This window comes from Salmo salar, chromosome ssa27, assembly GCF_905237065.1.
Source record: "Salmo salar chromosome ssa27, Ssal_v3.1, whole genome shotgun sequence".
Taxonomy (NCBI): Eukaryota; Metazoa; Chordata; class Actinopteri; order Salmoniformes; family Salmonidae; genus Salmo; species Salmo salar.
In genome coordinates, this window is record NC_059468.1 from 15,596,487 (window position 1) to 15,611,787 (window position 15,301).

A 15,301-nucleotide genomic window follows, 5' to 3' on the forward strand; every position below is an offset into this window, starting at 1 on the left:
TTGCTGCACAGCATACAATGATATTTTAGACGATTCTGTGCTTCCAACTTAGTGGCAATAGTTTAGGGAAGGCAGTGTCATGTTTCAGCATGACAGTGCCCCTGTGGACAAAGCGAGGTCCATACAGAAATGATTTGTCGAGATCGGTGTGGAAGAACTTGACTGGCCTGCACAGAACCCTGGCCTGAACCCCATTGAACACCTTTGGGATGAATTGACTGCAAGCCAGGCCTAATCGCCCAACATCAGTGTCCCACCTCACTAATGCTCTTGTGGCTAAATGGAAGCAAGTCCCCACAGCAATGTTCTAACATCTAGTGGAAAGCCTTCCCAGAAGAGTGGAGGCTGTTATAGCAGCAAAGGGGGACCAACTCCATATTAATGCCCATGATTTTAGAATGAGATGTTTGACGAGCGGGTATCCACATACTTTTGGTCATGTAGTGCATATATATACAGTTGAAGTCGGAAGATTACATACACCTTAGCCAAATACATTTAAACTCAGTTTTTCACAATTCCTGACATTTAATTCCCTGTCTTAGGTCAGTTAGGATCACCACTTTATTTTAAGAATGTGAAATGTCAGAATAATAGTAGAGAGAATTATTTATTTCAGCTTTTATTTCACATTATTTGACACACATTCCCAGTGGGTCGGAAGTTTACATACACTCGATTAGTATTTGGTAGCATTGCCTTTAAATTGTTTAACTTGGGTCAAACGTTTCGGGTAGCCTTCCACAAGATTCCCCACAATAAGTTGGGTGAATTCTGGCCCATTCCTCCTGACAGAGCTGCTCGCACACGCTTTTTCAGTTCTGCCTACACATTTTCTATAGGATTGAGGTCAGGGCTTTGTGATGGCCACTCCAATACCTTGACTTTGTTGTCCTTAAGCCATTTTGCCACAACTTTGGAAGTATGCTTGTGGTCATTGTCCATTTGGAAGACCCATTTGCGACCAAGCTTTAACTTCCTGACTGATGTCTTGAGATGTTGCTTCAATATATCCACATCATTTTCCTCCCTCATGATGCCATCTATTTTGTGAAGTGCACCAGACCCTCCTGCAGGAAAGTACCCCAACAACATGATGCTGCCACCTCCATGCCTCACGGTTGGGATGGTGTTCTTCAGCTTGCAAGCCTCCCCCTTTTTCCTCCAAACATAATGATGGTCATTATGGCCAAACAGTTCTGTTTTTGTTTCATCAGACCAGAGGACATTTCTCCAAAAAGTACAATCTTTGTCCCCGTATGCAGTTGCAAACCGTAGTCTGGCTTTTTTATGCCGATTTTGGAGCAGTGGCTTCTTCCTTGCTGAGCAGGTTATCTCGAGATAGGGCTTGTTTTACTGTGGATATAGACACATTTGTACCTGTTTCCTCCAGCATCTTCATAAGGTCCTTTGCTGTTGTTCTGGGATTGATTTGCACTTTTCGCACCAAAGTACATTCATCTCAAGGAGACAGAACGCGTCTCCTTCTTGAGCGTTATGACGGCTGCGTGGTCCCATGGTGTTTATACTTACGTACTATTGTTTGTACAGATGAACATGGTACCTTCGGGAGTTTGGAAATTGCTCCCAAGGATGAACCAGACTTGTGGAGGTCTACAATGTTTTTTCTGAGGTCTTGGCTGATTTCCTTTGATTTTCCCATGATGTAAAGCAAAGACACACAGAGTTTGAAGGTCGGCCTTGAAATACATCCACAGGTACACCTCCAATTGACTCAAATGATGTCAATTAGCCTATCAGAAACTTCTAAATCCATGACATCATTTTTGGGAATTTTCCAAGCTGTTTAAAGGCACAGTCAACTTAGTGTATGTAAACCTCTGACCCACTGAAATTGTGATACAGTGAATTATAAGTGAAATAATCTGTCTGTAAGCAATTGTTTGAAATATTACTTGTCATGCACAAAGTAGATGTCCTAACCGTCTTGCTAAAACTATAGTTTGTTAACAAGAAATGTGTGAAGTAGTTGAAAAATGATTTATAATGACTCCAACCAATAGACATGTAGTATTGTGTGTAGGCCAGTGACACCCAATCTCCATTTAATCCATTTTAAATGCAGGCTGTTACACAACAAAATTTGGGAAAAGTGATGTGGTGTGAATACGCTCTGAAGGCACTGTATACAAGCATGTAATAATATGTGGTATATGATATTGAACTGTACTCTATGTAACCACAGCAACAGAAGATGGCTCTCATGAGGAACAACTCAGCTCTGCAGAACGTGACCCTTCGTACCAAAAGTCAGTACATGCAAACACGCACATGCATGCTACGTACTTCAAATTCTTTATTACATATGCAAAGGAAAACTTATTTTTCACTATTGGGCTAGAATGTAATAGCAATGTCAGTTTCGCAATTGAGCAAAAGTATCTGTGGAGACTCCTTTTTCATTATAAGAGCTTCCCTTTTACAATATTCCACTATATTCCTCCTCCTCTTCTCCTTCCTCCTCTATTCCCTCCTCTTCTTCCTCCTACTCCAATTTTATCTACTGCTCGTTAGCCCCCATGATGAGGGAACGCCCCAGCTCCGCCATCTACCACTCTGATAATCTCCGCCAATCCCTGCTGGGCTCGCGCCGTGGACGCTCCGGCCTTTCCCTCTCCAAGAGCGTCTCCACCAATAACATTGCAGGGTGAGCCCCGCCACCGCCTGCTCATTGGCCAAAGCACAAAAAGGGGGAGGTTACAAGGGAAACCACAGTCAAACTTGTCATTGACATTAATAGTGACATCATGCCACATATACACTTTTCATAGTAGAAATGAAAGTCCCACTCACTAATTAATATATATACAGTACCAGTCTAAAGTTTGGACACCTACTCATTCCAGGGTTTTTCCTTATTTTTACGATTTTCTACATTGTAGAATAATAGTGAAGACATCAAAACTATGAACCTACACATATGGAATCATGTCGTAAGCAAAAAAGTGTTAAACAAATCAAAATATATTTTATATTTGAGATTCTTCAAAGTAGCCATCCTTTGCTTTGTACACTTTTGGCATTCTCTCAACCAGCTTCATGAGGTCGTCACCTGGAATGCATTTCAATTAATAAGTGTGCCTTGTTAAAAGTTATTTTGTGGAATTTCATTCCTTCTTAATGCTTTTGAGCCAATCAGTTGTGTTGTGACAAGGTAGGGGTGATATACAAAGGATAGCCCTATTTGATAAAAGACCAAGTCCATATTATGGCAAAAACAGCTCAAATAAGCAAAGAGAAATGACAGTCCATCATTACTTTAAGACATGAAGGTCAGTCAATGCGGAAAATTTCAAGAACTTTGAACATTTCTTAAGGTGCAGTTGAAAAACCATCAAGCGCTATGATGAAACTGGCTCTCATGAGGACCACCATAGGAAAGACCCAGAATTACCTCTGCTGCAGAGGATAATTTCATTATAATTAACTGCACCTCTGATTGCAGCCCAAATAAATGCTTCACAGAGTTCAAATAACACACATCTCACCATCAACTGTTCAGAGGAGACTGCGTGAATAAGGCCTTCATGGTCGAATTTCTGCAAAGAAACCACTACTGAAGGACAACAATAAGAAGAGACTTGCTTGGGCCAAGAAACACGAGCAATGAAATCTGTCCTTTGGTCTAATGAGTCCAAATTGGAGATTTTGGTTCCAACCGCCATGTCTTTGTGAAACGCAGAGTAGGTGAACGGATGATCTCCGCATGTGTGGTTCCCACTGTGAAGCATGGAGGAGGAGGTGTGAGGTTTGGGGGGGGCTTTGCTGGTGACACTGTCAGTGATTTTATTTAGAATTCAAGGCACACTTAACCAGGATGGCTAACACAGCATTCATTATGCAGCGATATGCCATCCCATCTGGTTTGTCCTTAGTAGGACTATATTTTGTTTTTCAACAGGGCAATGACCCAAAACACACATCCAGGGCTATTTGACCAAGAAGGAATGTGATGGATTGCTGCATCAGATGACCTGGCCTCCACAATCACCCGTCCTTAACACAATTGAGATGGTTTGGGATGAGTTGCATCGCAGAGTGAAGGAAAAGCAGCCAACAAGTGCTCAGTATATGTGGGAACTCCTTCAAGACTGTTGGAAAAGCATTCCTGATGAAGCTGGATGAAAGAATGCCAAGAGTGTGCAAAGCTGTCATCAAGGCAAAGAGTGGATACTTTGAAAAATCTAAAATATATTTAGATTTTTTTTAACACTTTTTTGGTTACTACATGATTACGTATGTGTTTTTTCATAGTTTTGATGTCGTCACTATTATTCTACAATGTAGAAAATAGTAACAATTATTATTTTTTAAACTTGAATGAGTAGGTGTGCCTAAACGCAACATGTAAAGTGTTGGTCCCATGTTTAATGTGCTGAAATAAAAGATCCCAGAAATGTTCCTTATGCACACAAAGCTTATTTCTCTCAAATGTTGTGCACAAATTTGTTTACGTCCCTGTTAGTGAACATTTCCCATTTTCCAAGATAATCCATCCACCTGACAGGTGTGGCTTATCAAGAAACTGATTAAACAGCGTGATCATTACACAGGAGCATCTTGTGCTGGGGAAAATTAAAGGCCACTCTATAATGTGGAATTTTGTCACCCAACACAATGCCACAGATGTCTCAAGTTTTGAGGGAGCGTGCAATTGGCATGCTGACTGCAGGAATGTCCACCAGAGCTGTTGCCAGAGAATTGAATGTTAATTTGAGGAGTATTTCTGTTTGTAATAAAGCCCTTTTGTGGGCTAAATCTCATTCTGACTGGCTGGGCCTGGCTCCCCAGTGGGTGGGCATATACCCTCCCAGGGCAACTCATAGCTGCGCCAATGTCCAGTCATGTGAAATCTATAGATTAGGGCCTAACAAATGTATTTAATTTGACTGATTTCCTTATATGAACTGTAACTCGGTAAAATTGTAGAAATTGTTGCATGTTGCGTTTATATTTTTGTTCAGTGTGTGTGTGTATGTATAATATATATATATATATATATATATATATATATATATATATATATACTGTATCGATATCTCCGTTTGTACTTTTGTTGTTTTCTGTGTACTCATACAGATGTGGATGGTTTCTGTGTGCATGTTTGTGTTTACTGCATATGCATATGGCATGTGTATATTATATATGTTTATTGGTGCATGTGTATATGTGTATATATGTATATTTGTGTTTTTGTCCTGGCATGTGTGTCCTCGTCCATGCCTCTGTATAGGAACCTGAATGATGACTCTCCCTTGGGGCTGCGCAGGATCCTGTCCCAGTCCACAGACTCGCTCAACTTCAGGAACAGAGCTATGTCCATGGAGTCGCTCAACGACGAGGGTAAGACCCAGGGATGTGGTTGTACCTTCCTGGGATTAAACGTGGGACATTTGTGCTATGTATTTGCTACTGATCTTAAGCCTAGGCATGCAGATTGTGTAGCTTATGCAAGTCTTTGGGTCTGGGACAAGGTTGCATCCATTACATAGGGAAAGCCTCAGGGATTTTGGGTAGAGGGTAAAAGAGATATTGGCAACTGTCATGTCATCATGTCTACATTGAAAACGTTTATATGAAAAAGCATGAATATATATTCATTGTCAGGAGAGATTTTAAGACAATTAGTGGCCATTTGTTGTTTACACTGGATTAATGTTTTACTCTCTCAGGAGAAGTGTACTACGCCTCCATGCTGGAGGAAATGGAGATTGAGGGGCGGGATTTTGAGGCGGACTCATGGAGCATGGCAGTGGACTCGGGCTACCTGCAGACGCATCGCAAAGACATCATCAAGAGGCAGGACGTCATCTATGGTGAGAGCGGTGACATGCACTGTACGTCTTGAACCTCTTTCCCTTTGTGGTGAAAAGGTCATGGGCTGGGCGATAGAAAAAGTGGCAATTGCAGAGGCTGCTTGTTTCAGATCATGGCCACCATCCACTACTGTTGTGCCCTTGAGCAAGGCACTTAACCCCGACATAGCTCCAGGGGTGCAGCTGACCCTGTGCCTCCTCCCAAATGTTCATATGTGTGTGTTTCTGTCAGGTGATGTGTTTCTGTCAGGTGATGAACAGAGCAAAATATGAATTTCCTTCACTAGATGGGCAATTTTATTTTATCCCTATGTTACATGATTGACTCTTTCTTTGTGTTTTTTTGTCTTCCGCAGAGCTGATCCAGACAGAGCTGCACCACGTGCGGACGCTTCGCATTATGGAGCGAGTGTTCCGCCAGGGCATGCTGGAGGAGGTGCAGCTGGAGCCGGGCGTGGTGCACGCCATCTTCCCCTGCCTGGACCGCCTCACTGGCATCCATGTCCGCTTCCTGGCACAGCTGCTCACACGGCGCAATCACAGCCTGCAGACTGGCAGCACCTACAACTTCACTATCCACCAGCTGGGAGATGTGCTGCTGGAACAGGTACAGGTGGTAGACAGACATGGACATTATACCAACTGCCTTATGTGATGTATACATTTACCATCCTATATCTATCCTACCTTGCCTTTCTAAGTGTCTTCGAAAGCCAAGTTAACAAACAAATCACCGACCATTTCGAATCCCACCGTACCTTCTCCGCTATGCAATCTGGTTTCCGAGATGGTCAGCCACGCTCAAGGTCCTAAATGATATCATAACCGCCATCGATAAAAGACAATACTGTGCAGCCGTATTCATCGATCTGGCCAAGGCTTTCGACTCTGTCAATCACCACATTCTTATCGGCAGACTCAACAGCCTTGGTTTCTCAAATGACTGCCTTGCCTGGTTCACCAACTACTTCTCTGATAGAGTTCAGTGTGTCAAATCGGAGGCCTGTTGTCCGGACCTCTGGCAGTCTCTATGGTGGTGCCACAGGGTTCAATTCTCGGGCCGACTCTCTTCTCTGTATACATCAGTGATGTCGCTCTTGCTGCTGGTGATTCTCTGATTCACCTCTACGCAGACGACACCATTATGTATACTTCTGGCCCTTCTTTGGACACTGCTAGCTAACTACAAATACCTAGGTGTCTGGTTAGACTGTAAACTCTCCTTCCAGACCCACGTTAAGCATCTCCAATCCAAAATTAAATCTGGCCCTCGCTTCATACTCGTCGCCAAACCCACTGGCTCCAGGTCATCTGCAAGTCTTTGCTAGGTAAAGCCCCGCCTTATCTCAGTTTCTTTGGTCACCATAGCAGCACCTACCTGCAGCACACGCTCCAGCAGGTATATTTCACTGGTCTCCCCAAAGCCAATTCCTCCTTTAACTGCCTTTCCTTCCAGTTCTCTGCTGCCAATGACTGGAACGAACTGCAAAAATCGCTGAAGCTGGAGACTCTTATCTCCCTCACTAACTTCAAGCACCAGCTGTCAGAGCAGCTCACAGATCATTGCACCAGTACATAGCCCATCTGTAAATAGCCCATCCAACTACCTCATCCCCATACTGTATTTATTTATTTATTTATTTTGCTCCTTTGCACCCCAGTATCTCTACTTGCACATTCATCTTCTGCACATCTACCACTCCAGTGTTTAATTGCTATATCGAAATTACCTTGCCACTATGGCCTATTTTATTGCCTTACCTCCCTTATCTTACCTCATTTGCACACACTGTATATATACTTCCTTTTTTCTACTGTATTATTGACTGTATGTTTGTTTATTCCATGTGTAACTCTGTGTTGTTGTATGAGAACTTGTATGAGAACTTGAACTTGTAAATGAGAACTTGTTCTCAACTAGCCTACCTGGTTAAATAAAGGTGAAATAAAAAATGTAATAAATTTTTTTTAAAATTATTAAACCTTTATTTAACTAGGCAAGTCAGTTAAGAACAAATTCTTATTTACAGTGACGGCCTAGGAACAGTGGGTTGTTCTGGGGCATAACGACAGATTTTTACCTTGTCAGCTCGGGGATTCGAAACCTTTCGGGTTACTGGCCTAACGCTCTACCCACTAGGCTACCTGCCGCCCACCCATCCTAATGGGTCATTCATTCTTTGTAGACCTGAGAAACTATCTGGCCTTGATGGTCATATGTAATCTTAACTACACTGTACAGCCAGAGGAGTATGGGCCTCCCCTGGTTCCTCTTGAGGTTTCTTCCTTCTAGGCAGTTGATCCTAGCCACTCTGCTTCTGATTGGACTTTGGTGTCTAGGCCAGGGTACTTGAAATATATTTGATTTGATTGACGGACTGATTGTTTCTCTCAGTTCTCGGGCCAGTGTGCTGACGAGATGAGAAAGACCTACGCTGAGTTCTGCAGCCGCCACCTGAAGGCTGTCAAGCTGTACAAGGAGTTGCTGGCTAGAGACAAGAGGTTCCAGTACTTCATACGGGTAAGACAGAGAGAGAGAAGGGAAAAACAAGACGGATAGAATGAGTGATGAGACTTAATGCAATTTTTTACTTCTAAAACAATGCTTTTTGGAATGCTTTGGAACTATTCACAGAATGTATTTCCTGTCAATAAAAAACCTTGAATTCAGATTGAAAGGGGAATGGGGGAGTAGAGTGCATGACAGAGGGAGAGCTTTTGTGTTTTCGTAATTTTTTATTAAACCCACATTTTTGTCACCGTTACTAAGGTCTTACTTGCGATAATATTTGGTCGTTTCACCTTCCTTAGCAGAGAGAGGGGGCACATAGAAAGATGTGTGTTTACTGATAATGAGTGTTCTGAACTGTGAGGAGTTGGAGTTGCATTACCATTTACTTTGCTAACCTTGCCTTTTGTTACTGGCACCTATCCAATGAATCATTTATACTCTGTACAATATCATGTGTTATTTGATATTTTTCTATTGTAAATTGTATGTTTTATCTTTCGTTTAAGATTTAAAGCTCTTCAAGCTAGTTTTGAAGTTGTATCATTCGTATCGAGTGACGTCTCCAGAATTTCGGTTAAAAATATGATTTGCTCTTGATTGCATTACAAAACACAGATATTCGTTTTTTTCCAACCATCCCTCGTGTTTGCCGCTTTTCCTGTCTGTTCTCAATTTTTTTTGTCTTGTACATATTCATTTCTTCCCTTCTGCTCTTTCGCTCTTATACCCTCTCTTTCACTCTGCTTCTCCTTTCTCTCTCACACGCTTTCCTGCTCCCTTTCACACTAACTCTATCTTTCTCTCTCTCTCCCTTATGTCTCGTTCACCTTTCATCTCTCGTTCACCCTCTCATCTCTCTTTCACCCTCTCTTCCTCGCTCTCTGTTCAGCGGGTGTGTCGGGGTCACCTGTTGCGTCGCCATGGCGTCCAGGAGTGCATCCTGTTGGTCACTCAACGCATCACCAAGTACCCTGTCCTCATCCAGCGTATCCTTGACAACACCAAGGGTGAGAAAAACACCCCGTTGATACGATAGCAGGGGCGAGGGTGATATATCAAAGTCATCCTCACTTTAGACTGAAATATATTGTTGGGGGCAGCAAACAGTTACGTGGGGTGTAAAAGAATGTAGCCAAACTATGCCAGCTTTTTAATATCATGAGGTGAGTTAGTTCCTCAGAACTAACTAAAAGCACAGGGTCTTTAAAGTCAATGACGGAGCATGGTAAAAATCAGCACTACTAATGATATGTCTGTCCACCTTATATTCCCCCCCCCCCCAGACAATGAAGAGGAGGCCTCCTGTCTGACCCAGTCTCTGACCCAGATCAGGGAGCTACTCAGCTCAGTGGACCAGCAGGTGCTTTATTCATCCATTTATAGTTTGATTTACTCAAGTTATCACTGAGATCAATTCTGACATGAACCAGCACCTGTTAGTCAGACTGAAATAAAGGACACCATTTTGACTTCCCACACTTTATCTATAAACACAGCGCAGAAAATGTATTGCACACTAACACTATTGTGAACCAGGGTTGTGTTCATTAGGGCACGGAAATGGGTGATTCTCAGTCCGTTTGCTTCCAATCAGTGCCTAATGAACATGACCCTGCTGTCCAGGTGATGGAGCTGGAGCGGACTCATCGGCTGCAGGAGATCCGGGCCAGGCTGGACCCACGGGTCGAGGCCAAGGTGAGGGACGGGGGCCTGTTCAGGGGAGGAGAGTTGCTCCGCAGGAGACTCATCCATGAGGGAACGCTGCTCTGGAAGACCCCTGGATCCAGGCTCAAAGGTGCGTGTGTGTGTGTGAGTGGAAGGGTCTGTGTGTGTCAGTGGAGGCTGAGGACAGGGACGTTGTAATGACTTGAATGGAACAGTATCAAACACATGGTAACCAGCCTCCACTAGCTTAATTTGTCAAGTAAGTTTGTACAGTGCCTTCAGAAAGTATTCATAGCCCTTGACTTATTCCACATTTTGTTGTGTTACAACCTGAATTCAAAATTGATTAAATATATTTTCTTTCTCGCCCATCTACACACAATACCCCATAATGACAAAGTGAAAACATGTTTTTAGAAATGTTTGCTAATTTATTGAAAATTGAATACAGCAATATCTCATTTACATAAGTATTCACACCCCTGAGTCAATACTTTGTAGAAGCACCTTTGGCAGCGATTACAGCTGTGAGTCTTTCTGTCTCTAAGAGCTTTGCACACCTGGATTGTGCAACATTTGCCCATTTATTCTTTTCAAAATTCTTCAAGCTCTGTCAAATTGGTTGTTGATCATTGCTAGACAACCATTGTCAGGTCTTACCATATATTTTCAAGTAGATTTAAGTCAAAACTGTAACTCAGAACATTCACTGTCTTCTTGGTAAGCAACTCCAGTGAAGATTTGGCCTTGTGTTTTAGGTTATTGTCCTGCTGAAAGGTAAATTCATCTCCCAGACTGAACCAGGTTTTCCTCCATGATTTTGCCAGTGCTCAGCTCCGTTGTTTCATTTTTATCCTGAAAAACTCTCCAGTCTTAATGATTACAAGCATACCCGTAACATGATGCAGCCACCACTATGCTTGAAAATATGGAGAGTGGTGCTCAGTAATGTGTTGTATTGGATTTGCCTCAAACATAACACTTTGTATTCAGGACAAAAAGTTCATTTCTTTTCCACATTTGTTGCAGTATTACTTTAGTGCCTTGTTGCAAACTAGATGCATGTTTTGCTATATTTTTTATTATGTACAGGCTTCTTTCTTTTCACTCTGTCAATTAGGTTAGTATTGTGGAGTAACTACAATGTTGTTGATCCATCCTCAGTTTTCTCCTATCACAGCCATTATACTCTGTAACTGTGTAGCTGTTTAAACCATTGGCCTCATGGTGAAGTCCCTGAGTGGTTTCCTTCGTCTCCGGCAACTGAGTTAGGAAGGACGCCTGTATCTTTATAGTGACTGGGTGTATTGATACACCATCCAAAGTCTAATTACTAAATTCACCATGCTCAAAGGGAAATTCAGTGTCTGCTTTTTCTTTTTCTTTTTTTTCCCCATCTACCAATAGGTGCCCTTCTTTGCGAGTCATTGGAAAACCTCCCTGGTATTTTTGGTTGAATCTGTACTTGAAATTAACTGCTTGACTTAGGGACCTTAGAGATAATTGTATGTGTGGGGTAGTCACTCAAACATGTTAAACACTATTATTGTACACAGAGTGAGTCCATGCAATTTATTACGTGAATTGTTAAGCAAATGTTTACTCCTGAACTTATTTAGGCTTGCCATAACAAAGGGGTTGAATACTTATTGACTCAAGACATTTCAGCTTTTCCTTTTTCTTTGGAAAAACATAATTCCACTTTGACATAATGGGGTATTTATTGTGTGTAGGCCAGTGACAAAATATCTCAATTTAATCCATTTTAAATTCAGGCTATAACACAACAAAATTGGAAAAAAGTCAAGGGTTGTGAATACTTTCTGAAGGCACTGTAGGGGATGGAACTATCCTCAAAACGTGTTGCTTACTCATGTTTTAAAGGAAGTTTTTCTTTTGTGTGTGTGTGCGCGCATGCGTGTGTGTGTGTGTGTGTGTGTGTTTAGATGTGCAGGTCCTGCTGATGACAGACATCCTAGTGTTCCTACAGGAAAAAGACCAGAGGTTCATCTTCCCTTGTCTAGTAAGCACACACACACACACACACACACACACACACACACACCAAACAAAAAACACTTGAATATGGAGAGACTTGTTTCGTCACCATTGAATATAATATATGGAAGGTCAGGGAATATAGCAACTCCCCTTCTTTCCCTCCCTCTTTCTCTTTTCAGGACAAGTCTCCGGTCCTCTCCCTGCAGAACCTCATGATTAGGGAGATAGCCAATCAGGAGCGAGGGCTCTTCCTCATCAGTGACTCCTCCCCTCCGGAGATGTACGAGGTCCATGCTGCCTCAAAAGATGACAAGAACACCTGGATACGCATCATACAGCACACTGTCAGCAGGTATATACATAAACACACATACACACACAGAGACACACACAAACTGCTCATATACTCACTGTCTTTTCTCTCTGCAGTTGTCCTTCCAGGGAAGAGTTCCCACTCATAGAGACTGAAGACAAGGCCCTTCTGAGACGACTGAAAGGTCAGCAATGAACACACACTCATACAGATCTATATGTAACGTAGGGATGGCAAGATTGCGCCGACATATACGGCGGCCCTATTTCTTACTTTATTTGCTCAGGACGTTTATGGTATAATTTCCAATAAGAACTTCTGGACATTAGAAATCTATAAAAATCACCACAAATTCGACTTCCCAGACCTGAACCCTTTGTTTCATATTCTGGATAATTTCTTGATTTCTTGTTTATATTTTGTATTATTTGTGTATTTGTGTTGTATTCTACTGCACTGTTGGAACTAGTAACATAAGCGTTTTGCTCTACCTCTTATAACACCTGCAAATCTGTGTACGTGGCCAATACACTTTGATTCGATCTGATGTAGGTATAAACACACTTGTTTGCACATAAGAACTCTGTTTCACTTCGTCTCTACATGACCCTCTGTCTATCTGTCTTCCTTTCTACCTCTCTCCATTGTTCTTTCTCTATCAACCCCTTTGACTATCTCCATTCCTTCCTTTCTCTATCTACACGTCTCCCTTTCAAGCTCTCTTATCTCTCGCTCTCTCCACCTCTCCCTTTCTCTCTCTCCCTTTCCTCTTCACCCCCCTCTATCTCTCCCTCTCTACATGGTGCCTACAGTACAACGTGCAATTCTCACTCTGTGTGTAGGAGGACAAGTGTGAAGCCTGCCTCCTACTCAATCCCAGTGGAGGAGCTCGTCAAACTCTATCTTTCCATCACAGTTTTTCTGTCTCTCAATTTCACTCTCTTGGACTCTCATCTTTCTTGCTCACTTGTACCTTCTATTCCTGCACTTCTTCATTTGTTTCTTTGTCTCTCCCTCTTTTCTATCTCCATTCTTCCTTTTCTCGATCTCTCACTTATAGCCTACATCCAACTGAACAATGTGTGAATATGATTGCCCCCACTGTTAAGTCAGAGGTCTTTAGGAAGAGCATCAAGTCAGTCTTTCCCTCTCTCCCCCTCCTTTTTCCCTCCCCCTCTCTTTCTCCCTTTCCTTCCCGCTTTCTCTCGACTCTTTCCTTCTTTCTCCCTACTCCATCTCTTTCTTTCTTCCCCCCCTCCATCCCCCCACCCTTCCCTATCCTCCCATCTTCCTCTTTCATCTCTCCTTCCAGCGGACATCCAGCAGAAGGACCGGGAGGTGCTGGAGCTGCTCCAGGAGCGGGTCACCTTGTTCTCAGACCTGGCTGAGGTGACGGGGGGGTCAGGAGGTCATGCTGCCGGGGGGCCCCAACTCCCGGAACCTGTTCCGGGCCGACACGCCCCATGCGCCACTCGGCGAGAGATTGCTCACTGATGCCATCGCAGAGGGTGAGGGGTTGGTGGAGGGAGTGGGGGGCAAGGAGGGGGGGTGGGAGCAGAGTGAGGGAGGGAGGGGGGGTGATATAGAGTTAGGGCAAGGGAGAGCAAGAGTGGAAGAGCGCAAGAGAGTTGTTAAAGGACCGGTGTAGCAGTTTTTGGTCTCAATTTCAAATAATTTCTGGGTAACAATTTTCTACCTAACAGTTTTCTATAAAAACAAAAGTTGCTTTTTAGAAACAATAACTAATTATCAAGCAAAAGTTTTGCTAGGACTGTCTGGGAGTGGTCTGCAGATCTACCTAATTGGAGGGTCCAAATAGGAAGCATATGAACCTGAAGACTAGCTGTTGGCAGAGAGGTTTGGAACTCTCTTTGTTATTGTTATCTTAACTTATATCGCCTGGTGATGTTACCAGGCAAGCCACAACTCCACCCATGCAAAACCTGATGTAAATTGTATTTTCAACTAGCAACTATCAAGAAATAACACTGATCAAATTTGTTCACACTTTTACAGTTTTAGTTTCATCAGCTGTTGTACAATATGATACAGAACACAGAAAAAACAGAATTTTGAGTGCACTGGGCCTTTAAGCAGATTTAGAGCAGGTTAGACTGGAAGAGAGGAGAAACAGGAAAATATAAAGAGGGTGATAAGAGGGAGAGCGGTATAGGGAGATGTTGAAACAGAGAGGAGAGCCAGACTAGAGAGGAAAATAAGCAGACAGGAGATAAAGATGGAGAAGTGCAAATAGCCTGTTTGAATGCAGAAACGCAACTGCTACTGTGCTTCCACTTAACTGACTGCAACGATACTTCAAAGATGAATTATGGCAGCTATGAAATGCCTTGGCATGTTTTCAGTTGTACTTGGCAATGCACTTAGTCTAAGCATCAACTGTCGCTATTCCTTTACTCACTATTCTACGGATGCATGTGCAATGTGTTGCCACAAAATGGCTGCCAGGTGGTGGTGAAGTTGCCAAACATGCCATACATTTTAGACGACTGACTTCAAAGTTTCCTTCATGGAACAGTCAAAGAGACATTTTAATTGTGTACTGTCTGTACAATTATAGATTAGAACTTATTTTTCAAAGCCTTCGAGCTACATTTACACAAACGGCAAACTATCAACTCATCATCACCGAGACATTGATTGACGTGTACAGTTGTCCAGTTCCCTCCCTATATACAGTGAAGATGGCAATGTCTTCAATGGGTATCATGTGTATGTTTATGAATATCCAATGGTAAATTTGAAGTGGCTGTCAACCCCTAGGCTAATGTTTCTCTCATGGAATGCCATTCCTTGAGCACTATGCCATAGAAAGTGCTAAATGCATGTGAAATGTCATGGGGTGCTTTCTTTCCATTGAGTCTGGATTCTGACAGCGTACATTTGTTTTAGCTTTCCCGCCCATGTGGAAAACAATCATACAAATCACATAAGAATCTTGTATGGCAGGAGAAG

General features: G+C 42.6%; 1 pseudogene; it reads left to right on the plus strand.

The window, feature by feature from the left end:
- The window catches only part of LOC106588550 (rho guanine nucleotide exchange factor 2-like), a 100,254-nt pseudogene that overhangs the window by 60,933 nt on the left and 24,020 nt on the right, over positions 1 to 15,301 (plus strand).